The sequence below is a fragment of the Capra hircus genome, chromosome 5, assembly GCF_001704415.2.
Source record: "Capra hircus breed San Clemente chromosome 5, ASM170441v1, whole genome shotgun sequence".
NCBI classification, from domain to species: domain Eukaryota; kingdom Metazoa; phylum Chordata; class Mammalia; order Artiodactyla; family Bovidae; genus Capra; species Capra hircus.
In genome coordinates this window covers 112,105,385-112,120,809 of record NC_030812.1, presented here as the reverse complement: position 1 = coordinate 112,120,809, position 15,425 = coordinate 112,105,385, and the positions used below count along the sequence as shown (strand labels likewise).

The 15,425-nt window shown below is 44.8% G+C and overlaps 1 protein-coding gene across 3 annotated transcripts in view; it reads left to right on the top strand.

The window, feature by feature from the left end:
- TCF20 (transcription factor 20) overlaps positions 1-15,425 on the top strand; it is a 95,259-nt gene that overhangs the window by 50,507 nt on the left and 29,327 nt on the right. The window lies entirely within an intron of this gene.

Sequence of the window (15,425 nt, the reverse complement as noted above, 5' to 3'; positions counted from 1 at the left end):
GTATAGAATCTAGTTGTCTCTCACTGTCTTGGTTCCTGACCTGTTCTCTAGTTCCTAGAGAAGCAGGTGTTACAGTTGACTGGAACTGCTCTCATTTTCAGGCCTTAATTTTGCATTGAGTCTTTCTCCTCTGAAAGTCTGAGGACCTTCTCATTTCCCTAGAGTTCTGAAATCTCAAACGATCGGCCTTTGTTGGCCTTTTCATGTATTGGGTGGCTGCTATGAGATCATGCCATCTGTAACTCATAGCTGTTAGATCAGGAAGATTGTCAGGTGTTATTTCTTTGATAATTTCCTGTTTTCTCTATTCTCTCCTTGCTGGAATTCTTATTAATTAGGAATTGTACCTCCTGACTTAACCTTCTGGCTTTGTCTTTTCTTGCCTGTTCTGTGTTCTAACTCCTTTTGTTCTGATTTCTCCGTGCTTTCTTCAACTTAATCTGATCAACCTTTTATTTATTTATCTTCATTTCTGATATTTTCAATAACTTTTTTCTTCTCTGACTGTTTCTCTGAGGGGACAGTTACCTGGTTAAGTTGGGGTAAGTAAGGGACCTGCTGCTGCTGCTGCTGCTGCTGCTGCTGCGTCGCTTCAGTCGTGTCCGACTCTGTGTGACCCCATAGACAGCAGCCCACCAGACTCCCCTGTCCCTGGGATTCTCCAGGCAAGAACACTGGAGTGGGTTGCCATTTCCTTCTCCAGTGCATGAAAATGAAAAGTGAAAGGGAAGTCGCTCAGTTGTGTCCGACTCTTAGTGACCCCATGAACTGCAGCCTACCAGGCTCCTCCGTCCATGGGATTTTGCAGGCAAGAGTACTGGAGTGGGGTGCCAGGGACCTAGCTCCTCATAAAAACTTGGAGCGAATGCTCTGGTTTCCAGCCCTGTCTTACACCCCCACTTGCTGAGCGTTGCAGTTCCCGGCTCCCGGCCACAAGGTGACTGGCTTTCAGCAGCTCCTCTCCTGCGCGCGTTTTCTGCTTGCTTTCTGTCAGCTGAAGCACTTGTTCTGTCTGTTCTGTTTCTGGTTTTTACAATTGGGACATCTCCTGTGCGTTGTTTGTTTCCCTGCCCTTTCTTCATGTCCTCCTTAATTTGTCTATTCCATTGATAAGTTTATCCTTTTTTTTGTTTTAATGGAAAGGTAACAGATGTGTACATGTTTGTTAGTCTGTGATGTATAGTCAGATGAGAGATTTTTGTGTTGGTTTATGTTTAAAACGTACTTGACACAGGTACTGGTGACTTGCAGCCATACTTAGTAAGTGTCCTATCGGCCCAGACCATGGTATTCTTGGGCGCTTTATACTGTCCTCTCCCTCCCACTACGCCTTCCCCACAACGCTCTGTTTTATCACTGCATTATCCCCAGAATTCATAACAGTGTCTGAGAAAAAGGGAGTACTTGGAAACTATAGTCAAGGATGTAATTAGTGTGGAATTTACATGTATTTTAGATGAGAACATTCTGATTCTGCCTTACAAGGATCTCGCCTTCCCCTCTTAGACCTTTTCCCTATCCCCTTACTTCCTCACAGGATTTTTTCCTCTCCACCATCAGTGTCACTCCCAAACCCCAAGTTTGAAGTAGCTTTGGTTCTTAGACACGCAGCTTTTTTTTTTTCCTGATCACACTGCTTGGCTTACAGGATCTCAGTTCCCTGACCAGGGGTTGAACCTGGGTCACGGCAGTGAAAGCCCAGAATGCTAGCCACTAGGATGCCAGGAAACTCCCCCACAGCGGCATTTGTGACAGTCCTAAAGGGACATAAAACTTAAGACCCTCAAGTATTGGGTTGCCAGAAAGTTCTTATGGGTTTTCTTGTAACAAATTTTTTGGCCAAGTCGGTACAAAATTCTTTAGTTGGTTCTGAGAGCTCAGTGATCTATTAATCATCCTCTTGCCCAGTTGATGGCCAGCTTTCCTCTGAAGCTTACAGTATTTGGTGGGCTGGTTTGTTGTTAGTCTTTGGTGTGTGTCCCTGTCCAGTTGATGGCCTGAATCCTAAATCAGCAGGCTAAATCCTTCTCAGCAGATCACTAGATCCTCTGTCTCAGTTCAAGCCTAGTTTATAGAAGGTAGAGAATACCCTATAGTGAGTGACGTGCCCACCCTAAATCACAACCCCCTCCATCTTCAGGAGTAAGGAATTCCTAGTCAGGAATCCTGTCTTCCGAAAGTACCAGTTTAGTCTTCTACTTGTCAGCTTTGATATCCCAAAATAAAATCCGGAACATTATGATTGAAACAAATATGCTGAATGTAAGAAAGCAGTCTCTTTCTTTAACCCATCCCTCATACGGTTTAAATAACATGAAGCACGTTAGGTAGAGAACATTGAAAGTAGTTTTTGCTTTATAAAATATTAATTGCAGCCTTAATTGTCTCAGTTGGAATGTTTCACTTAAAGGTAAAAGGCACGAAAACAGGGGTTTTTTTTGACCCTACACTTCTCTTTACAGTAGAGACCCGAACTTAGACCTTGCGGTTCCACGGTGGCGCCATCAGGACCGCAGGTTCCACTGTCTCCTTTAGTGACAGGTTTCATAACAGTTGACCTACTTTTGTTTTTTAAAATTGAGATGTAATTGACATATTGAATGTTATATTACTTTCATGACCAATCTCTTAAATAAATCTCTTACTGCCGCTTTCTCGTCTTGTATTGTACTCGCTCTACCAGTGCCCTTTAAGAATATTACATTTCTCTTCCCTTGATCCCATTCTGTCTTTTACATCCCTCTTTTAGAACAGAATGCTAGCTTGGTATATTGAGTTTAGTTTTTCAGTACACTGCACATCTGTTTTATTCTCGCAAGCCTCCCAGTGAGATAGGAAGAGAGAAGACTCCAGTCCATTACCCTCAGAATTCAGGATGGCTTGGATTTAGTGACACATGCCTGGGAAGTATTGCCCCCAGTGATGTGTTGGTTTTTTAAATGTTTTTAAAAGTTATGCTTCTTGGCTCTTGGAACTGATGTTCCACTATGACTGCGAGATCCTTTTCAGTTTTATTTGTCTAGCTTTTATTCTCCGTAATGTACTTGAGAACAAATTAAAATGACACTAACTACACAAACTTGACTTCTCTTATTTAATTTGATAGATGCTGTTTCAATTTGTCAAGGTCACTTTGAGTCTAGTTTTATCTGAGGTTTTAGCAGATGCCTTCAGTTTTGGTCTGCTCGTAAGTGTGTTCTCAGTCCTATCATGTTGAGATAAGGCCACATATTTGATTAAAGATCCATTTTGGCCTGGGTATTTATCAGTTGTTTTGACAAGTGTGATATTTTCACAAAATAACACAAAGTCTTCAAAACACACTAGTTCCTCTCCCTGTAAGCCTAAGTTACACTAACCTGAAAACAGCTGAAAGCTAGAACATTACTGTACAAACGGCTTTCACTCTCTGCATTTCTGAGTGTCTATAAGTAAATAAGGGGCAGTAATAATTGCCCTCTTACATCTAACAGGTTAACATCCCCCCTTAATTTACTTTAAACTGTGACAAAAAACGTAATTTGAAAAGTGTAAAAGTACTAATGCGTTGATTATCTTGAACATGGAATTGCATGTTAAAATGTCAAAAGCGAGTTAGTTAGTTTCTCCTGTTATCTGTAAAGTAAAGACATTCTCCCATATTCTCCCTAAACCCCATCTGTGTGCTCCGTAAGCCAGCAGCCTCGCAAGCACACGGCCACCAGCCCAGGTCCTCCTGAGCCTTCCTTTGGCTCCTGGCCTCTGCCCTCAGCTCCAGTCTCCCGCTTCCCCTAGTGACCGTGCCTGCCCGTTGCCCCTGCTCTGCCCCTGCGCTCTCCTCTCCGTCTCCCTCATTCCTGCATTATTCTCTGTCCTCCTCCTCCGTCTTCCTCACTCCCTCCCTCCCCACCCCCGGTGACCACAGCCAGCACAGCCTGTCCGCAGTAACATTAAGGCACCAAGGTTTGTTCATCTCTCTGTCGCTGTGTTACCATGCAGCAGAAGGTTGTGTAATTATCTTATTTCCTATTTTTCTTAACATTTTATCCGTGTGATAGATATCTCTTTTTCTATTCCTACATGATGGCCTTGAGACCAAACCTCCAGAGAAAGGGTTAATTTTCTTTCAGAATTTGGCTTTTCTGAATTCTAGGGAATCTCCTATGAAACTTGAAAGTTTTTAATCTTATTGATTATATTACCTTACATATTGGAAGAGTTTTCCTATGGTCTATTTCTTTATTTCTTTTAGGGGTGGAGGGATGATGAGAGAAGCTTTACCCCTGATTTTTAAATAAAACTTATAAGGCTCAGACTATTCTTTGAAAATGCTGCCGCTGCTGCTAAGTCACTTCAGTCATGTCCGACTCTGTGCGACCCCATAGGTGGCAGCCCACCAGGCTCCCCCGTCCCTGGGATTCTCCAGGCAAGAATACTGGAGTGGGTTGCCATTTCCTTCTCCCATGCATGAAAGTGAAAAGTGAAAGGGAAGTTGCTCAGTCGTGTCCGACCCTCAGCGACCCCATGGACTGCAGCCCACCAGGCTCCTCCGTCCATGGGATTTTCCAGGCAAGAGTACTGGAGTGCTAAAGGACCATAAATAAGAATATTGACAGGTCACTGTATATTAGGCTGAATAATTCATCCCTGAGAGGTTAAACTAGGTATTGTTAAAGAGCTCACGGGGTCAAAGAGCACATAAAAGTTAAGTATTCATTTCAGTTCAGCACATATCCGGGTCCTTGTTAGAAAGCCAAGAGTCTGACGTTAGGGTGAGGTGAGGACCTTGGTCCCTCTCAGGTGAGGGGGTCTCAGCCCAGTCCCAGGGCTGGGGTGCGAACAGCAGCACGCGCGCAGGGGCTCCTGGACTCCGTCAGGGAGGCCTGCGTGCTTCCTGCAGAAAGCGCTGTGTCGCCCGACACACTCCTGCGCGAGGGAGGTGCGGCTTCCGCGCCCCCCAGCCCTGCCCTCCCCACGCCAAGGCCAGTTTTACAGGACCCTGAAGGTCACAGGTGCAGGCCAGTTTCTTCCCATCTTCCCATTTATTGGAAAGAAGTCTGAGAAGGGAAAATCCAGTCAGCTTAATGGTTGCCCTCAAAGACCCTCCTCCCCTTCCTGCCTTCACCGTGTGGCTCAGCCACCGCGTGTGTGTGTGGAGGGGTGTGTGGAGGGGGCTAGGTCAGCCCTGGAATCACGTTGCTTCTGGGGAATTTCCTAGCTGGTCACTTGCTCAAGCCACTGACCTCTGTATTTCGCTTTCCTCATCTGTGAAATGTGGAAGCAGACGGCACCTGCCGTAAATCAGTTTGTCCTGAGCATGAAACAAGGTGCTCTTTGGAAAGTGCCTGGAGAACGGCTCGGCATGTGCCGTGGCCTGGTGTCTGCCCTCGAGCGGCATTCTCGCGTGTTGTTTTGGCAAAGTTATATTCCCGTTGTGAGCTCAGTCGGTGCTGGTTTGCATCGTTTCATCCTAGCACAGTTGGTGGTTCGTCCCAGCAGTGTCCAGAACATATCCTCCTGGATAACAAAGTGGCCTTGCACATAAAACAAACAGTTTCTCCTCATTTTTATTATTCTTGTGGGAGGCTCTAGTTTGAGAGGAGCAGGGATTCTGGTATGTAAGGTGCAGTATTAATTACTGTCTCATGAAATAGCTTTAGCCCACATGAACACCCTCAGGAGTTAGACTCCTCAAAGGAGAGGAGCAGAAGGAAGAGAATAAAATCTGCCTGCACACTAAGTAAAAGCATTAATATTCTTGTGAGTTGGTAAATTTTGATAGTGATTACCTAAGGCCACAGTAAAGAGTCTACCTAGTAATAAAGTTCTTTGAATAAGCGTTTTTGATGGGTCAGCCCTATAAACGGAGCTGCAAAATAATTCATGGAATGATTTAGGACAGCCACACTCCGTCTCCCACCACAAATAGTTAATATGTGTCGTATATATGGATGGTGGAGGCCTTTGTCGTAGCCTTTAATTTGTGGGCAATGCAAATCCACTGACAGTTTCTAAGCGTGTATCATATGCTCAGGTGTGTGTTGCATGAAAGAGACTCGGGAAGGACGTGGGGAGAGACGAGCACGCTGACAGATGAGAGGCTGTGGCTTTAATTTACACAGGAGATGGCAAGGGCTGAAGAAGGGGTGGTGAGGAGTCAGAGGAGGGGCAGGTGCTAACAGCATTCCAGAGTTTAAAGTGCATAGCATCTAGAAACTGACTAGACCTGGCAGGTGAAAGAAAGTGAGGTCAGTGGGCATGTGAGAGTGAGGAGGACAGCAACCGCAGAGAGAGAGAGGTTGAGAAAGAGGAGGGTGATGTTCCGCTTTGTGACTGATGCGTAGCAGACCGGAGATGCTGGTACGAAAGCAGTTCACGTGAGTCAGCACTCTAGGCCTCCTTAATTAAGATTTGTTGATTTGTATTTAGCTTTTTGAGTTAATATGAAAACTAGAAAACTTTTCAATCTAAGTTGCAAGAAAGTGGAGGGAAAATAGAAAATCATGAGATCTGTGTCATTTTTTAAAAATCTCATGTAGCAAACGCTGAAAAGGTGTCAAAGAAATTAAGCTTATCATTGTAATCATTGCCTAAAATATGATTGTGGAGGGCTCGGGTGGGGCAGAAGGGGAAATTTGCTGGTTTTGGTTTTTGAATAATTTTCCAAGATACTGACATTATAGTTACGGTGAGGAAGGGCTGGCTGATAGGTGGGTCTGAAAAAGGCTCTGTGGTGCACAGAGGCACCCATATTCTCAGAGTTCCAGAATGTAGCTTAAGCCTTCTGTGTATTGAATTGAGACTAGGCAGAGTGCATGCGCTTTACCAGTTGGTCCGTTGGGCTCTGAGGCTGTGTCCATGGACGGACACTTGCCTTTTGAGGGCCTGAGGCTGCTGTGCTCACAGGAAACATGGAAGAGGGCTGCCGGAGAGAGAACCGGGCAGGCTGGCCTCGGGGCCTGGAGGAGGCACCCGGCAGGGTCCCTTACAATATGCAGATATGAAACACCATTTACAAAGGTGTCACTTATCTACATAAAGGTAAATAATAACAATGTTAATGTCTGTTGTTTTAATGCTGTAATTTCTGCAAGTGTTCTTAGACTCTTGGACATTGAGGTTTCCAGCTAGTTTGCTATCCGTATTGTTCAGTCGCTCAGTCTCTCTTTGTGACCCTATGGGCTGTAGCCTGCCAGGCTCCTCTGTTATGCAAACAGATGAGTATACATTTCTATTCATGGAGTTTTATTTAGGGGAAATTTTTAAGATGTCCACTACTGAATCAAAAAGTGACCATTTTATGGTTTTTGATAGGCATTATCTTGTGGTTTAACTGAAGAGGATCATTCCAAACTGTGGTCATCCATGTGAGTGTATGTTTTACTACAGTCTCATGACATTGGATATTTTTAAAATTTGTTTTATTCTTTTTAATTTTATTTCTTGTATTGGTGGTATGGCTGTTTCCTGCTTTAAAGCTTTATGCCTGATGATCGTTAATTTAGAACTTGAAAGTTTCTCCTCAGGGTGTTGCCGTTTTTCTGTGCATCTTTTTCCCAGTCTGAATAACTTACCTGGAAATGTAAGTTACCTGTTACCTGGAAATGTCAGATGTGTGAAAGCCCTTTCTTCAGGAGCGCCACCTGAGTGAGGCATCAGGGGGGCTGTTAGATGGTTTTCTCATCTATAAATAGGAGGATGACAGAGGACTGTTGGGGTGAAATTAACTTTGCTGGAGATCAGGTAGCTTCCTTGGTGGGTTCCAGACTATTCCTAGAGGCTTTTGAGTTGTGGTTTTTAGACAAAACAAGTTCTGTGGGCTGATGTCAGTCCTAGAAGGTGTCCTCCCATGTCATTTTAGTAAAGATGTGTTCCTGTCATTAAGCTTACTGGGTAGAAGTCAAACTGAAGAGAAAATTCAGCCCTTTGGGACCCTGTCCCAGGAAGCCAGGTGTAGTCTGTGTATGCTTACAGCTGACACTAGATTTGAGTATATCCACAGCACACTGCGGTCAAGTCACGTGCCTCGTGAGAACAGGACCAAAGAACTGCCATGTAAGCAGACACCTGAGCTGGGGGCAGCAAAGTCACAGACGTCGAGTCTGAAGTGACGCTGGTGCATCCTGGGGGAGTGCCTGCAGTGATGTCAGCCTCTCTTTTTTGTGGAGTCTAGTTGATTTACGACATTGTGTTAGTTTCAGGTGTACAGCCAAGTCAATCCGTTACACCTTTATATATGTGTGTGTGTGCATATATATAGCCACTCTTTTTAGAGTCTTTTCCCATACAGGTCATTACAGAACATTGGATAGAATTCCCTCTGCTACACAGTAGGTCCTCATTAGTTATCTGTTTTATGTATAGCAGTGTGTGTATGTCAAACCCAGTCTCTGGTTTATCTCCCCGGCTTATCCCCTGGTAACCAAAAGTTTGCTTTCCTACATCTGTGATTCTGTTTCTGTTTTGTAGAGTTTACTTGCACCCTTTTTAGATTCTATTTATAAGCGATAGCATACGATACTTGTCTTTCTCTGACTCACTTCAGGCAGTGTGACAGGCTCTAGGCCCACCTGTGTTGGTGCGAATGGCAAAAAGTACTTTGTTCTTTTGGTGGCTGAGTAATATTCCACTGTGTGTGTGTGTGTGAGACGTCTTCTTCATCCATCCTCTGTTGATAGACACTTTGGTTGTCTCCATGTCTTGGCTGTGTAAACAGTGATGCTATCCACACTGGGGTGCGTGTATCTCTTCAAATTGTGGTTCTCTCTGAATACATGCCCAGGAATGGGATTGCTGAATCATATGGTCACTCTGTTTTTAGTTTTTTAAGGAGCCTCCATACTGTTCTCCAAAGTGGCAGCCCCAGTTTACATTCCCTCAGGCAGTGTAGGAGGGTTACCTTTTCTCCTGTGACATCAACTTTGAAGGCATTTAATTTCTTATCTGTTTCACTAAGCAGCTAGTGGAAGAGTTTTAGGAAAATGTATGTTCATTTAACAACTGTAAGGCATATTCACTGTGACTAGCTCCATGGAGATGCCAGGTGGTTCCAGACTTGGAAAGTAGTCTAAGAAGTTTAAATCTTGGTTCAGACGGGTGTCAGATGTAGGTCCTTGGTTTACTTAAGTGTGACTTTGTTTTTTCATTCAAAAATTGCTTTACACTAATTAAGGTAAGGAATAGGATAATTGCCAGATGGTTCTCTCTGCTTGTTTCTTGATAGAGTTCTCTCTGGAAGAAATCAAAATATATTAATGCCTTGAAAAGGCAGCCCCTGAGGAACGATACGCAAAGCCACCGTGTGGTTGTAGGTGGCATCCTTGTGAATGCTGCTGCTGCCGCCTCCTGGCAGGCAAGCCCCTGCAGTGCCTCAGACCTTTCCTCAGGAAAGCCCCTCCCCTCCAGGGTGCTGCCTCTCCAAGCCGGGGAGTTCCACCTACCCCACCCCCGCTTTGGAAAAAAGAGAGTTCCTTTTAAGGTGAATATGCCAACAGGATCTCATTGCTCAGTTCTGGAAGACACTCCATTCACAACCTTCCCGATTAACTCTCAGAAGCCCAGGGAATGATCCAGATACTCACACACAGAGAGAGACACACACACACACAGGCAGCGAATACCAGTTGTTGCCTTTAGCTCCTTACTGTGACTTGGGAATTGTGAAGCCCCATTTTCTGTTGTCTTTTTGTAATCTCACTCATGGAAGAAAACCCATATATATGGTGGAACCACACTTCATCACATCCCTGTTCATCACATCACTTCACAGGCTGCCCCAAGAACAGGGACCAGCGGAGAAGGGAAGAGGCCCTCGGATTTAGCCCACTGATGCCTCTGAAAACAGGAAGAGGTTGTTGGGGAGCATTTTGTAGATCTCATTTTTCCCTTCATCCAAATATTGATAAGGATTGAGTTCTTGGGAAATTGTAACAGAACACAAGTCATTTTAGCCTATCCCAGCCTAATTATTTTTCTAGTCTTTTTCCCCCATCATTTCATTTTTTAAAATTTATTTTTTAATTGAAGGATAATTGCTTTACAGAATTTTGTTGTTTTCTGTCAAACCTCAACATGAATCAGCCATAGGTATACATTATCCCCTCCCTTTTGAACCTCCCTCCCGTCTCCCTCCCCATCCCACCCCACTAGGTTGATACAGAGCCGCTGTTTGAGTTTCCTGAGCCATACAGCAAATTCCCATCGCCAGCCTAATTTCTTAACCTATGAAGTGGAGGTAGAAACTGAGCTACCTTGTCAGATTGTTGTAGGGATAAAATATGTCCACAGTCACTTGACATTAAAAAATGGCAAAATGGTGGTGGCAAAGGTAGTTGTTGAATTTAACTAATTGTGACCTTGGTCGTATAATTTCCAAGTTCCCATTTCCTCCATCTGCTGAAGTGAGCAGTGGCTTCTTGCTGAGTATCTTCCTGCTCTTGAAGAAGAAAAGTATCCCCATCCCTGAAGGTGGAGTGAGCCAATAGCTGTTGGACTTCCTTGGGTGGAAGAAACACTGGGCTGCTGCATGTTCAACCTTTCTGGGTGGTGGCGATGCCAAGGCAGGTGGCAGACTGGAATCAACCCTGCAGACTCAGTGTTTAGCTGGTTGACTAAAGCTCGATCGTAAGCTGGTCAATTAACACGGTCGCAAAGTTTCCATGCTAGGTTTGGGCCAAGTTTTCCCTTCCGGTGCAAGGTTTCTGGGAAGAATAGGCCCTGTCTCAGTAAGTGGCCCTGTGCAGCTCACTCAGAGTGTTGGTGGGATCTGCCTCTTGGATGTGGAGACCAGTGACCCTGTGGATGGTTACACTGGCTTAATGTGCTTAAATATGCCAAGATGTCCCCATTTTTAAAAATTCCTTTCTGCTGGCACTGTGTCCCTGTGTATAAGTGCTTCTGTCCTCTGTGCCTGTTCAAGCTGCCCTCTGCCTGGAGAACCTGCTGCTTCCAGGAATAGGGTGGCCTTGCCTGGCAAGATCTGGACTTGCAGGAAGAACTCCGTTGTTCCGTTGGGGAGTCAGGGATGGATGAGGTAGGGGCAGATCTGGTCAAGAAGATATAAACAAATGCTAGTAGGGAGAGAGGCAGTGAAATAAGCGGAAAGATCTCCGAGAGTTTGGAAGGTCTTCGGAGATAGAAGTTCCAGGATAAGCTGGGCAGGCTTGAGACGTTGTTAAAGGAAGCCATCTTTCCTGCCGCTGAAATGATAAAACAGGTAAACACGAGCCCCTCTCTAGATGCATAGACCCAACTCCTGGGTTGGAGGAGCCTTGGAAAGGAGCGGGAGTCACTTTCCTACCAGGTAATTTCTTTTAAAAGATGCCTTTTTAGATTCAGAAGGCAGTGATTTCTCTTTGCGAGCCAATCCACTCTTTCAGCAAGGAGTGAAAAATAAACTAGTATGTAGTCTTCTTTTAAACTGTGTATAAGCATTTATCTGTGCACTTAGAGAAAAGTCTTTCTTCTCACTGGGCTGCCAAGTGCTCCTCCTCCTGCTGGGCTGGCCTTTCTCAGGTTCTCAGCTGCTGTTCAGAGCAAACATGCTAATTACTGCCTCAAACCTCCTTTCTAACTTCTTAAAGGGCACACATCCCTTTTCTTCCTACCATGTGGAGACTCCCCTTAGACAAACTATATAATGTTCTCGACAGAGTTACAGCTTTCTTCGCCAGATAACAAAGAAAGCCTCTGATTAGAATTATTTTAATGGAGTATATGTACCTGTGGGTAGATGAAATGCAAACTATGTTTCAGGAAAAACCAAAGTCTGGCTAAACCAAAGAAACTTCACTAGTGAGGCCAGTATCGGCTTTCTCTTAAGTGGAGTTATGAAGAGTACATGTTAACGTAGCAATATACAGTTCAAGAGCAGGAGAGAAATGGTCGAACCCAGCCTTCTATATACTTTAATATTCTAGAAGGGGTTGGGGATGAAGGCTGGTTTTAACTTAAGTCGTGGCGAGTGAATGTATTTTCTTGGGAAACCTGCTTTGTATTGCTTTGACTTTGCCTCTGTAAATGTGTTACTGCTGAACCTGGCGACCATAAACACAAGAGGATTAGAGTTAGGAAATTATAGAACATTTAAAACCCACAGTGAACGGCCAGTGTCTGTGCCCACCACAGCCACATTTGAAGTTCATACCACATGCGGTAATTAAAACTTTCAACTTTGTGGGCACCTTGGTAGAAATAATTACTAGGACCTGTACTAATACTAGTACATGTTTAGAAAACATTATCGATGGAGAGAAAAAAAAAAGTGGTTAAGAAAAAGAATGTGCCTGGCCGGTTTTTAAAAAATGCTATTGTAATAAAAAGATACACGTTCCAAACCAGTGCTTGAGCGTGGCAGCAGTGCTGGGCAGGCACTGGCGGCGCGCTGTTCCGGGCTTCCCGCTCCTGGGTGTCTGCGCTGCCGCTGCCCAGCCTTCCGGGCCGGCCCACAGGCCTCTCCCCCTCGGGGAACGCCGCTGGGCCTTCTTTTCCCCTTCGGTTTTTATACAGTGTCTTAGGAATCCCCTCCACTTCATTTAAACAGATACTCTTTTCTTTTTTTCCTTCATTGTCAAGCGTGTTCTGGGTTGACTGGGGAGACTTTTGGTTTGTTTTTCTTGTTAATTTTCTTGAAAGAATCTCCATCCTCCTCCTTTTTTCCCCATCCTCCTCCTTTTTTCCCCATCTGGGTATTGTTCCCAGTTTACTGTTGGGTTGTGGGGGGCGGGGCGCGAATTTGAGGCTTAAGCTAATGAACTGGCCCCAGGCTGGTCTTGCGGAGGAGAGGGGTAGCCGGCCCGGCCCTGGAGGCCCTGGTCTTCTCTCCTGTGGAGTTCTTCGCTGCCTGCCAGTCCACCAGCACGCAGCTTCCCTGCACAGCTCGCCCCAGGAAGGAGCTCGGAGCCTCCTCTCCTCGCCCGCTGTCTCTTCATTTTTCTCTTTTTGTGTCTTCTCTCTCTTTAGGCTGCCTGTATTTGAGGCAGGAATGGAGAGAAAGAGCCCGCTGAACGTAAGGCAGGCAAATCCAGGAGATGTCAGCAACGAACCAGAACATGTCTTTAACTGGGTTTTTTTTCCTTCTTTCCACTTTAGGATAAATAAGAAAATCATCAGGAAAAAAGCTTACTAGCAGGGATTTATTTTTAAAAGCAAGGTTTAAGTTATATCTAGGAGCCACTTTGATTAAAAAAAAAGCCTAGTCTCTACCTTGTACCTTACAAGACTGTCCCTAATAATAAAATCGTCACTGGGGCAATAGAGAATAATCAGTTTAATTCAAAATAATGTAGACCCGTGTGTTCCAGAAAGGTTTCTAGTTTTACCTTCAGTTACCCAGAAAATGTCATTTGGAATTAAACCCTTTCCTCATCATTCCAAAGTCCAAAGCATTCTCTTCTTAAATGGACTTTTTCAAAGGCCCCTTGTGTTCTCCCCTCCTCAGAATCCAGCTGCACAGATGCTGGAAGGGCTCCCCTTCCACCATGCCTGCCCAGTGAGGGTCCCCCCGCTTCTCCACACACACCTAGGACCCACGAGACACATCTCAGACCCCTGTCTCAGAGCTCCATGGCTGTCGCTTATCACCAAATCCTATTGATTTTATCCCAAAATCTCTAAATGCAGCCTCTTGAATGCATTTATGCCCCCACCCCCCATACCCAGACTCTCCCATGACACCCCTAACTCAACAGTGGGCCATCTTTGATCCCACCTTCCTGCTCATCAGCTCTCCATCCCTTCAGAACCTGCTCCACTGTGTCAGCCCTCCACACGCGCAAGTGCTTGCTCCTACAAGGCAGCTTGTTCCTTCTGCCCTGACATCTGAGTGTTTTCCTGACCTGCCTCACTAAGTCAGGGACCCCAGTTCTAAGCCCTAAAGTACTATTTATATCTTGACACATCACAATTTTGGAGTCTTACTTGCAAGCCCTTCTGTAAGTCCCCCAAGGGCAGGCTTTTGATCTTCAGTTCAGCCCTCTTGCCTGGCACGTAGGCAGGTAAAATTTGTTGCATGAATAGAAAGGAAAAATAATTATATTTCTGAAGTTCATACCATTTAAGAAGAATATCAAAGCAAAGGCCACTGATAATCAAAGGCACCTTGAGAGTCTCTTTTCTTTCAACCTTTAGAGCAGTTGAAATGTTAGAGGGAAAGATAAGGAGTAGAGAAAACTTGAGCCAATAAAGACCAAACTAATTGGGTTCTTACTAATTTCCTTCTAACCCATGTTTCCAGTTTCTCGGCTTTGCAGTTTTACCCTGTAGACGCAGAATTGACATGTTAATAAGGCAAATTTAAAGTCCCAAGAGCAGCTCATTAGGAAGTCAGAATCCTTTCTTCATTTTTAGTAGAGTAACTCGTATTTAGTAGAGTAACTTATATTTCATGATTCTGTAAAGAAGTACCAGCCTGGGTTTGTATTGTCAGCCAGTGGTTACTAACCTTTGCATCTGATGGAAGTACAACAGATGTGCCTTACTTCTAACACACTTTACATGTGAGAATCCGGACTTGTAAAACAGCAGCCACAAGAAAAGATATGTATGTGATAGAATCTTCTAGAGAAAAGACATCCTTCCCCAGCTGCGTACTAATGTTTTCATTATTTGCTTGCTGAATGAAAAAATGAACAAATCCGTCATAGAAAAGCGTGTGCACTGTAATATTTTCATGTGCTCAAGGTTGAGGGTAAATTCTGGCCTCTTCTGTTTGGCAGATGAAGTGCAAAAAAAATAAGAAGGGACAGAAAAACAGTCCTTAAATCTCACACCTTGTACCGTGATGCAAAGCATCGTAACTGCAGTGTAAACCCATCTGCAAGTGCAAAGACAATAGGAAGGGAACTCGGGACAGGGGCCAGGGCGGTGCTGGGAGACGCTGCCTCAGCAGCAGCACCTTGATTTTGACCTTGGTCACGTTGTCTGTGTTGTGCTCCACTTCTGAGGCCAGTCACCCCACCCCCAAACCCCACTCAACCACATTTTTTATAGGTTTATAATGTGGTTTGAAAAGCTTTCTCAGAGAAACTAATATTTTTCAGAAACTATTATTTTCAGCAGCAGAACCATTCATTTTGACTTGAATTTTTATGGGAGGTGAATGGGAATCTAAATGAATAGTTTTAGTCCAGATTTTTCTATCTGAAGAATCAGTCGGGTTAGAGAGAGTTTGTGCGTGTGCGTTTTCTCTCCTGGTTTCCAGGGGAAGCAGAGGACTCTGTCCTGGGGGTCGGGGGAGATGAACCGCCAGGCCCAGGTGCGTCGTGAAGAGGAGCAGGATTGCCTGCTGGGCCTCAGCCCATCGTAGTGAGGGATCCAGAAGCAGTGGCAGAAATGAGATTATTCTAACGTGAGTGAGGGAGTTGCATAACAAGGGCGGGGACAGTCTGGGAGAACGGTGGCTTGGAGGGTAGCCGGTGACACTGGTACAGGTGGCAGGCCAGGCTGAG